This window comes from Stegastes partitus, unplaced genomic scaffold (genome assembly GCF_000690725.1).
Source record: "Stegastes partitus isolate 25-593 unplaced genomic scaffold, Stegastes_partitus-1.0.2 Scaffold12, whole genome shotgun sequence".
NCBI lineage: Eukaryota > Metazoa > Chordata > Actinopteri > Pomacentridae > Stegastes > Stegastes partitus.
Genome location: NW_007577743.1, coordinates 641,223 through 652,246, shown reverse-complemented (window position 1 = coordinate 652,246; position 11,024 = coordinate 641,223). Strand labels below are relative to the sequence as shown.

Below are 11,024 nucleotides of genomic sequence, written 5' to 3'. Positions count from 1 at the left end.
GTTTTTTTAAAAACTCAGCTAGTATCTCCATCTTGCAGAAAAAAAAGACTCCAAACAGCAGTTAACAGTTAAAATGTCAAACTTGTTATGTTCAAAGTCTGCCTTGGCAGCAGACTGAACATTTTACGCAGCACTATCCTCTCCTGAAACTGACCCATCAGCATCTCTTCCTGTCACGGCTGGCAACTTGTTTGTCTCCACTTTCAGTTCCCAAATGTCTGCTGGTTGCTGACAGAGAAAACCTAAAACCAAAATGATTTAGTGAGCGCATTCTGCATTTTTATAGCAGCCTTTAAGCAACATATTTGTGGGTTTCTAGCAGGCTTTGGAGATATTTTCAGCCCTTTGTAGTGTCTCCATGAAAGGAACATTCACAAAAACTTGTTTCAAATTGCCACTTACATTGGAAGATACCAATATAGTTTCTACTGCTGAGGTTTTGAGTTTTATGCTTCTAACCAAATATACAAGGGCAGCAGCACAACTTTATTTGTGGTGTTCAAAGGTGGAAAATCAAACATGAGCAGCTACAGTGTTCTATTACATCCAGATAGTCCTTTGGTCCTGCTGTTGGCAGTTTTCTGATCAGTGAGGACACAGATGTGTTTTTTTTTTTTTTCTTTTTCCCCTTGCAACTGAAGGGTCATTTTGTGTCTTTGCTAGTTAGCACCACCCAGTGCTTGTAGATCAGCACCAGCGTGCAAGGTTTATCAGCAAGCAATTCATTCTGGATTCAGAAGAAAATACACAGTGGCAGTGGAAAGAAGAGATCGCTTTCTCTTTTCCTCTCTGGCTGCTTCCCTTCTCTTCTATCGTCTGCACATCACCTGCTCATTAGCCCTGCCTTTAAAAAAGATAAGGAGGATTGTGTAAGGAATGGCCATTGACATAAATCTGTTGTCTTATCTGAGGGGCCTTGGTTTTACTCGTGCTTGCAGTTTTTACTCAGAGATGAAACTGAGACTTTGGCTTCATGTTTGAAAAACTGTGAATGAGCTACAGCTGAGTTACTCAGTTACAGTATCAGAAAGTCTCTCCAGTGTGAATGTGTGGTCCTGGATTCAAACATTAAAGAACTAAGAATATTAACAGTATTTTTACAGGTCACACACACTTTATTACAGATAGAGGTAAATTATAGTTCAGAAGAATCAAGTCAAGTTACAGTAGAAAATAGACACATACATCATAAGGTCAACATTCCCAAGCTAGTTTCTATTTTTCTGACAGGACATAGAGCATCCTTTGTTCTGCTGGAGCAAAAACCCCTTGAACAAACGGAATGGAGGAAGCTACAAATATTTTAAGTAGCTCTCACTGCGTTAAAAAGGACAGTGACTCAACCCTGGGACAGTGACTTCTTGTGTTTGCCTAAGTTTTGCCAAAGACAGTAAATAAATAGAGGGAGCAACACATAATGTTTTAACCAGAGAGCTTCAGATATGCTGGACATTTTTTTTTTTATTCCTTCAGACTGAACTATGCTAGCTTTTCCATCTGTTTCCAGTTTTCCTGCTAAGCTAACTGTCTTCTGACTTTTCACTGATCTGCTCCTCTGATATGAAGCAAAAAAGCACATTATCATTTAGCCCTGGATCCAGACAGGCTCTTTTGAAATCTGTTGTGCCTGCTACAATCCGCTCATTCATGACTGTAAACATCTCATTTGAAAACGGTGGTCATTAATGTGCTGCTGTGACTATCTCTTTCGCCAGATTCTGGATGCTGACTGAAAGGACTTGATCCCATTCAGCAACAAAAGCTTCAGTGCCGTCCAACACTGACGGAGGGCCAAGTAGGCCCTGGCTCCAAGTTGGTGCTCCAGTTTATCTGAAGGTGTTGGATGGAGTTGAGGTCAGAGCTCTGTGCAGGCCAGGAGAGTCGTTTCTTTATGGACTTCAAACACCTTTGTAAAGCTGTCAGCAGGAAACTCTAAAGTGTTGCCACCCATCATAAATATTTCATACACTGTATATTGTCAGAATAAAAGGACCCATATTGTGAAAACCCCTTTTAATTGTGTTTTGTGGCTGTTCTAAACTTGGAGGTGTTGCAAAATGCTAAGATAGAAAGATGTTTGCTTCTGCAGTTCCTTAAGGCACCCACAACAGCATCCCAGCTCTACAGGCCGGTAAGAATTCAACCCTGGTGCTATGTAACAGCTAACTAACCAAAAGTCATCCAGCCAAAACTGTCCCAGTCTCAGACAACATGTTCCTCCTTCAGGAACAGTGGCAGTTCACTGATTTCAGAGTAAAAAGCCCAGTTAGAAGAGCCCTATAACCAGGAGTTAGGCAGTGATGGTAAAATTAACCGTCTTTGCAGTGCTTTTAGCTGAAAAACTGAGGTGAGACTTTGATTACTTTGCTGAAAAGAGTCAAAATATGAGACCCTTAAAAGAATACTTTAACAGGAACTTTGCCAACTTCTTTACCAGGTGCAGTTATTTCCTGGAATCTTGTCAAAGATGGTTTTCTTCAACAAAAAACAAAACAAAAACCTGTATTTCCAGAACTGTCAAACTATTGCGACAGAGTTTTCATTTATTGGTTTTAAGGTGGAGTTAGTACGCAGAAAATTGTAGGGGAACTGTAGCAATCAATTTTATGAATGTTTTTACTTGAAATTTTCAATGGAAACAAACTTAGTTTTGAACTCATTGATTATCATTTATGTATTTGTTCAGAATCAATCTCTTACATGTGTATGTAGGTTCAAGGTGATCACTGCTTTCAGTAATGTGATCTGTGTGTTTTAAAGGAGTTTGGTGTTCACTGTCTTACTACAGATAAGTTGTCACTCCTGTATTTCTCTCTGCGAGTGAGATGCTGGGGGAAAAAAATGCCTTTCTTCATTTACCAACGATCACATCAGGGTTCCTTGTGTTTTCTAAGGTCATAAGAGTCATTCTCAACAAACGTACTCAGTCTTCAGACTCGTCACAAGTGTCATAAAAGTGCAGAAAAGCTGACAGTGTATAGACAATGTCTGTCAAAGCTGTCATTGTTTGATATGATGACAGAATCTCCTTCTTCTGGTAGACTAGAATAGAACAGAATAGAATATAGAACTTTATCGATCCCTTTGGTGGAAACCTCAGGGAAATTGCTGACTACCTGCCTTCCAGAACGATGAAGGCACTCTGAGCTGGTCTGATTCGCGACAACTCTGTCTGGATGTATTTCAGGACAGCAAATAAAAAATTTAAAATAATTGTTGACTTGCGTGTTGTGTGTATTGTTTTATAAAAAATGTCCAGCAGGTGGTGCTGAAATATAATGTAAAAAAAATCCCGACAAAAAAGTCCAAAAATTGTAAATGGTGAAAAGAAAAAAAAAAAAAAAGACAATAATACAAATTATATAAAGAAAACTCAAACCAAAAGTGCAAATAAGTGTTTTAACATTCGGTCATATGGCGTTATGCTTCTGTAAAGACATACTGGACATTGAACAAAACTACCTTAATTACATGTACAAATACCAATAACTGTCCTTCACCTGTGCCATCAAACATGCTGGCTGAGTTGTGGAGTTTTTTAAAAACATTGTAGCAGAAAGGAAAAAGGGAAATGACAGAATAGCCCTTTTTTCTACCTGAGCAGGAAAGTGTCCGGAGGTGATGAATCAAACACACCTGTGAGCTGAGAGCTGCTAACACAAGCAGCATGGAGGACAGAGGAGCGAGATGGGAATGCTGGAAAAAGGAGATTTCAGGAATATCAATCCAGCTTCTGATCATCAAAATGGTTATGAATCAAAGAAGCCTCAGACCCAGCTGGATTTGTGAAAGTGTCCTGCCATAGGAAACTGCTTTCTATGAGCTGATCCATGGAACAACACTGAATACATCTCAATCCACCAGTTGTTTGGCTGCTCAGACAGTCGCTTGGATGTCTTTGTTGGACTCTGGTTGAGATAAGTCTCCTTTGTTTTCAAATCTTCTACTCTTTCTCCTCCTTTCTCCTGCTTCAATTTAGGGTAAATGTTCTCTCTCATACCGGTATTTGTAGCTTTGTAGGAAACACCATCAATCTGCCTTCCACCCTTTTAAAGGTATGCTGCATTTTGACCTTTGACCTCAAGCTGAGCCATTTTTGCACGGATTGACCGCAAAATGTTATCATTCAGAGGAGAGGCCATTCTTAGCTCACCTGTAAAATATCAACTTGTTAGACATTAGCACTCGAGCTAGAGATGGTTTGCAGACACACAGATGGGACCATGGTCAGGGGCAACTACAAAAAGTACTCAATTTGCAATGGTTTGTTGAATGTTGGTTTGAGAATGTTCTTCTTTTGCTATCATGTAATATATGCGGTGCTCCTGACATCATGCTCCAAACATCCTCAGAATGTTGCAGGAAAAAATATTGTGTCTTTAAGTTTTAGCCTTATAGGAACATTATTTTAAATGGCAAATTTCCTGAGAACATTTTTTGAACGGTGGATTAAAACTCTAAAATACTGGGATGTTTCATGTGAAAACAGAGCCAGCCTCTGTTAGCTTAGCATAAAAACAAGAAACAGGGAAACAACTGACCTGGCTTTATCAAGGCCTCCAGAAATGTTTTATAGGGCAACAACATAGGGCCACTTCAAATCTTAGGACCCCACACAAAAAAAACAAAGACAGCTGAAATCTTATGCTGATTACGGTTATTATTTTGCAGTTAATGTTACTTTTTCTCTGCTGTGTAGAAACCAATTGGCTGTTTGGGTTCCCACTGCTCCACATGAGAAGAAATACTTCAGTTAATTTGAGGGAAAAGTTCATCTACAGGTATCAAACAAGGGACATTATTATAACATTAAAGACACACCCAGAGGTTATGTATGATTTTGATATTAAACGTTCTGTCCATTCGAGATGATCATTTATCAAACTACAGCAACTCGTCATCCTCCAAACATCCTCAGAATTTTGCAGGTAAAAATATGATGTCTTTGTTAAGTTTTGACCTAATAGGAACCTTATTTGAAATGATAAATATCCTTAGAATATTCTTTGAATGCTGGATTAAAACTCTAAAATCCTGGAATGTTTGATGTGAAAATAGAGCCATTTATCAATGAAATAAAATATCTTTTTATTGTTGCTTGATTACTTGTTGCCACATTATTATCCATTCATCCATCCATTATCTATACACCGCTTAATCTGTCTGTTGACTTCAACAAAACCGCTGATTCGAATTCTCTCATCATTGATCAGTATTTTTTTGTTCTTTTTTGTTTTTTGTGGGCAGGTTCATGACCATACATGGATTTACAGTAGAGAACTACATTTTCCTATAATTCATTGCTATTGACAGTAATGTACTGTATTAACATTTTACAGTATCTTACTGTATAATGACACTAGGGGAAAACGGGGATGGTTGAAACAAAGGGATAGTTGCAGCCCTCTCACTTTGACTAATCAGAAACAAGATGTGGGGATGTCGTCAATACAGTCCATGCCCACTTGCAAATTGAGCTTACTGGTGAAGCCTCATGTCTCTGAGTTGAAAACTGTCTGTTCTGGAGCCAAAAAACGATTTTTCAGGTAAGTTTGCATAGTGTCCATTGTATTGTGGATACAATTGTTTCACTTACATAAGCTCAAGCGATAGTTTCTCTAGTTTATTTGATGTGTTGCATTAGTGCGAGCTTTGAAGCTAAATTCTAAAAACGGTTAGCTTTTTAATGGCTGCCTGGCATGGAGAGGATTGTAACTGTTCTAAACGCTTCCCTTTATGTCGACATTTTGCACTGGTCTCCTGTTCAAAAGTGGTTTGTTGATTGTTCCACAGATCTGCAAGTGTTCAAATGCTTTTTCACATTAACCTGTTTCAGGCTACAAAACACTCACGCAACACACACCAGTTTATACTTTATTTTATGTTATATTTATTTTATTGTATTTGACTTATACTTTGCATTTATTTTATTATCATTATTATTTTTGTAGTCTTACAGGTTTATGGTTCCTTCTTTATTATTCATTAAAATGTTTCCATACATTTATTAGTGTGGGTCTTTTTTAAGCATAGTAATTTAACTGTTACATCCATCCTTAAGTAGGGTTACATCTCACCCTGGTACTAGGGTAGGTTGTAACAAAATACCTCTTTGTAATCAACATTAATTTACATAATCTGTGATGGTGTAGTAGAAGTCCAAGTGTATGTCATTTATAGCAGACAAATATGGGTATCACATGTCAAAGTTTGAGATCTCTAGCACAAAGAACCACTGAGTTCCACTTGCTTAAACAAAAAGTGTTGCTATCATCTCCGGTCTCCCCTACAATATTGTTCAAATTGCAAAAAGATTGTTTGAGTTTTTTTTTTTTTATATATGTATATAATTTAGACATCCAGCATACATGGAGCAACATTTGCAGATTGCTGAGGTACAGCATTTACTCCATCTTTAGTTCTGTTTTGGGTCTTCACTGGAAATATTAAGCTCTAAAGTTGCAACGTGCTCTGTCATATTTACCAGCGACTGTGTCAGTCTGCTGTTAAGGTTTCTAGGAACTGTTTTGATCAACTGTAAGAGTGAAAAAAAAGAAGTATTGTTTGGGCTATTGACTCTCCTTTTGTCCCTCTGAAAATCAGAATTTTAAAAATTACATGTGGTTATTTGTCATTTAATCTTGATTAGAGAAGATGGATATATATTTATAAGCAGTGTTATTTTTTTAAATTATTTTTTGAATAATCCCCCCCCCCAAAAAAAAACAAAAAACAAATAAGTGAGGACCTCAGTGATAACAGACAGGTGGACACAAATGCTCGACACAGATAGGTTCAGGCAAAAAGGCAGGTTTAATGTCAGGCAGGGTTCAGTACACGGGAGGTCAGTCAGACAAGACAGAGGTATCCAGGAATCTGCAGGCAAAAAGGCAAGGTCCAAAAAACAGAAATGAGGTCGTGAACAAAACAGACTGACTTGACAACGCTGGTACGAGGACTGAAGTACAACGAACTGGCAACGAGACTGTGAGACACACAAGGTAGTATACACGAGGTAATGAGGGAAGATGGGAAACAGGTGAGGGAAAGCCATCAGGGAGCAGATGTGACAAGACAGGTGCAGGAAGTAAATGTAAGACCAAGACAACCGATTAGTGACTTCAAAATAAAACAGGAAAGACGAGACATAAAATGTGCATACATGGACAGAGACTTGACAGACATGACAATCAGTGTGCTCAGTACGAACTATAACCCCATAATGAAAACCTGAATGGAATTCTGTTATTAATCACTCATAGTTGTTATTTAGTTATCTTTTTATGCACTGTTGCCAAGTACTTGCTCAAAGGGGTTTCTCTATAACAAAGTAACGGTGTTCACTGTTCCATTCCTGCAGCAATGAGAAAATGTAGACTTGTCATAATATTTTTGGAATATCTTAGTTTGGCCACTAGATGTCTCTTTGGCCTTCTTTTTAAAACCCCATGTGCAGGGTCTGCTGCATGAGCAATGCAAAGTAAAATGGATGTTAAAGCCCTTCACGCTGAAAAAAAACAAACTTAAATGTAAAAGTATTGGTCTATTAAAAACAAAGTCTTCAAATAGTTGTTGTTGTTGTTGTTGTTTTTTTTTTTTAATCTGTATTTGTAAATTTAAACACATTTTGTTCCTAAAATTTTTGCATGTTGAACTTTTATTTATGTTGGAGTTTATTCATTCACTGAAAAAAAAAAGATTATATCTTTGACCACTGGTGCACTATAAACTTCAGGACAGTCTGAGTGGAGTGGAGCAGATGCTTCAGGGTCAGAACTAGAGTTTAGGTCATGTTATTGTCATCTCTCTGCATTTCGGAGGCAGAAAAAACAGACTATGTAAGACTATGGGACCAGTCAGGTTCTAAAATGTTTAAAACAACTCTGTTAGCACAAGAGCCCCTGTTACATGTTGCCTTTATAACACAAATCAACACCTTTACCAGAAATTAAGCCCAAAATTTTCTCCAAACATTGTGAAAACTTAGAATGCACCCTTTCAGTCCGTTTCAAAATGACCGCTGGGAAAGCAGCAGCAGCACATCCTGACTACTCCCACACATTGGCAGCTGCAGCTTCATGCCATAACTGAACCGTTTCACCTATAATTCAGTTTTGGAGAGCTGTGGAGTGTTTGACCGTTTATCGCTCATCTGTGGTGAGGCCTTTAAAAGTCAACTCTCTGTACTCAAAATGTTATTGATGATGTTACTGGAAATTAGTTCAGATCTTGGCAGTAGCACATGAGAGATCAGGTTTTTGATGCTCTCTGGTTTCCAAGAAGCAGATAAAACCAATCTATCATGTAAATGAGAGGTTATTTTTAAGTTAGTTTAAATGTCCTTCCCTCGTTAGAGTTTCATATGCTTTTATGCTCAGTATCAGATGAATCCACACCTCTGAATTGTGCTTCACATTCAGCAGGAGCCGGCATGATGAAAAGCCTCCATGTGTTTCAGATGTCTGCAAGCTAGTATCTTTCCGATACCTGAATTTAGCAACAATCTCATCTAAAAATATTGACACCGCGTACCATGCCAGGAAGTGGTTGCCCTCATGAATTGAGGCCTTGTTCTGTATTTATTTGTTCTGACTTATTTTTAGTAACTGAAGCTAGAATTGGATGTGTTGTTGGTTTAGGTGTGTCAACAAATGCAGGAGGGTATTTTTTACTCTGTGTTGCTGTAATCGTCTCTCCACAAACAACCTCCTGAACCTGGGGTCGGGCAAAAAGCAACCAAAATTAAGGATGATGAGACAGCAATATATGCCAGTCAGGTTTATTTGTTTAGCGCAGTATTATAGCCAGTGTGTCAGCCGGCTTTATGGAGGAAAAACTCCCTCCAGAAAACAGCATATGTGGAAACAAGACTGAGTCTACAAAAGCACTGCGGGACTAAAGTTAAGCACAATGGTGCTTTGAGCTAAATGCTAACATCAGCTCCAACACTCACAATGACACCATTAATGTGCTGATGTTCACCTAGTGAAGTCAGTTATTCATACAGCACATTTAAAACATCTGTTGTGCCAAAGTGTTTTCCAGTTAGACTTTGTAGTTACACTACAAATTAAGACGTTAAAAAAACTGGGTTTAAGACCTCACAGTATAATTTATGGTTGTTGACACACTGAGAATTAAAACCGTACAAAAATCATAGAAAATACAACTTTATTTCACTTTAATACATATTAAAGTGAAGACTTTGCAATTTTATTAACTATGGAGATTAACCCCACTCATCTAAATATTAAAGCCAAGACAGTATTAATAATTATGGAAATGAACCAGACTAATTTTGAACTGAAGTTATGATCCAGAAAAACTCAACAATTCCAAGAGTTCTCTGGATCCTCTTTTTTTTCCCTCCATTTTTAATTGAATTGAATTTATATTGTTTTGTATGAGATTTTTAAAATTGTTTATTTGGATATAAAAAAACAAACATTTTTTTTAGTTGTATTTTCATTTACAACACTGGAGGGGAGTAAAAAGGATAGTAGAGACCAACAGAGATCATAAACACAATGTTTCACACTCAGTTGCTAGTTTATTTGGCATATTTAGCTTAAACTAATGAATTTTAACGTTCAACAGTCAAAGTCCTCACTTAAGTTCAGCAATATGTACTTATTTTCCCTGTAAGTGTTTTACTTTGATATTTCAAATCAAATCAAATCAAGTTTATTGTCATTTTGCTGCACATACACAGTAGTAAGGCAAGATGAGAGAGCGTTTCTTCAGGATTATTCAACCAGCAAGTTTTGCGGAATGAACGTCTGGGAGAAGACGCTATACGTTCACTGTCGCTGCCTCCTGAAGGGGCAGCTGCATCCATGCGCATCGCCATTTGTTGAACATGGTGAACCTCTTCAGGTCCTGGTAGGTCTTCAGGGACACAAAGACACACACAATGGTGTAACCATGGTGAAGCTGCAAATGCTGCCCAGAGCTAGCTGTCTGTCTGTCAGCCCGAAATAATGTCGTCCCCTCCAGCTGTATGTCCGTCTGGGATGTTTCTGTTAAAGCAAACACACAGCAGTCCCTCCACTCTCTGTGGGTTTCTCTCAGCAAACGTAGCTCATCCAGCTTGTTGTCAAGGGAGCAGACATCGGAGAGCAGGAGCAACAGTCCTGCTGGTCTGGAGGTGTTAGCCTTTAGCCTAGCATGGATCCCGGCTCTCTTCCTAGCACCACAATTTTAGCAACGTTAATTTCCCTGATGTTCAGCAAAGTCTCTCGGCTGTAAACATTGCAGAATGAACGTCTGGGCTAGACAAGAAACTCAAAACGTTCACTTTCGTTGTCCCCTGAAGGGGGCGCTGCGTCCATTTGCACCGCCAACCAACAATATATATATATTTGTTTGGACAAATATAATGACAAAAAAATGTCTCATAAGAGTTTAATTTAAGAGCTGATATCTAGCCATTTTCCATGGTTTTCTTGATAATAACCAAAATCACTTAAGTTCTTATATCAATAGCTATGGCATTGTGCTGCCAACAGTGCTTTTAGGGATTCCATGTTTTCCCTTCTGTCTGTTTTAGTCATATGATACACACAGGAGTTAGTAATTGATTGCATCATTGTTTCTGATGACTGTAGCCATGTGTCTTTGCATGCTGTCCACCAGCCTTGACATTGTTCTGTCATCACAGCAGCCCATTCCTGTTGCACAAATTCAAATAAATTTGCTTTGGTTTTGGACTTGTGGTTCTTCATTTTGCGTTTAATGATTTTCCACAGGTTTTCAATTGGATTTAGATCTGGTGATTGAGCAGACCAAGTCATGGTTTGAATGTTCTGGTTCTCCATCCAGGCTTTAACTGACCTTGCCATATGTCAAGGGGCATTGTCTCGTTGCAAAATCCAGTCATTCCAGGCAGGAAAGAGGTGGTGGAAGAAGATTGTTTTCAATAATAGCCCTGTACACGAACTGGTTCATACGCCCTTCACACAGCTGCATTTGCCCTGTTCCACCCATAATAAAACAAGTCCAGATCATCACTGATCTACCTCCAT

The 11,024-nt window shown here is 38.4% G+C and overlaps 1 protein-coding gene across 1 annotated transcript in view; it reads right to left on the bottom strand.

Moving 5' to 3' along the window:
• Positions 1-10,966, bottom strand: part of ada (adenosine deaminase) — a 35,047-nt gene extending 24,081 nt beyond the window's left edge. Inside the window, exons 1-2 of the mRNA XM_008287949.1 lie at positions 10,961-10,966; positions 7,303-7,305 (exon numbers count right to left, since the gene is read on the bottom strand). The gene's annotated coding sequence lies outside the window, so the exon portion shown is untranslated. The remainder of the gene's footprint in view (positions 1-7,302; positions 7,306-10,960) is intronic.
• Positions 10,967-11,024: the final 58 nt, after the last annotated feature.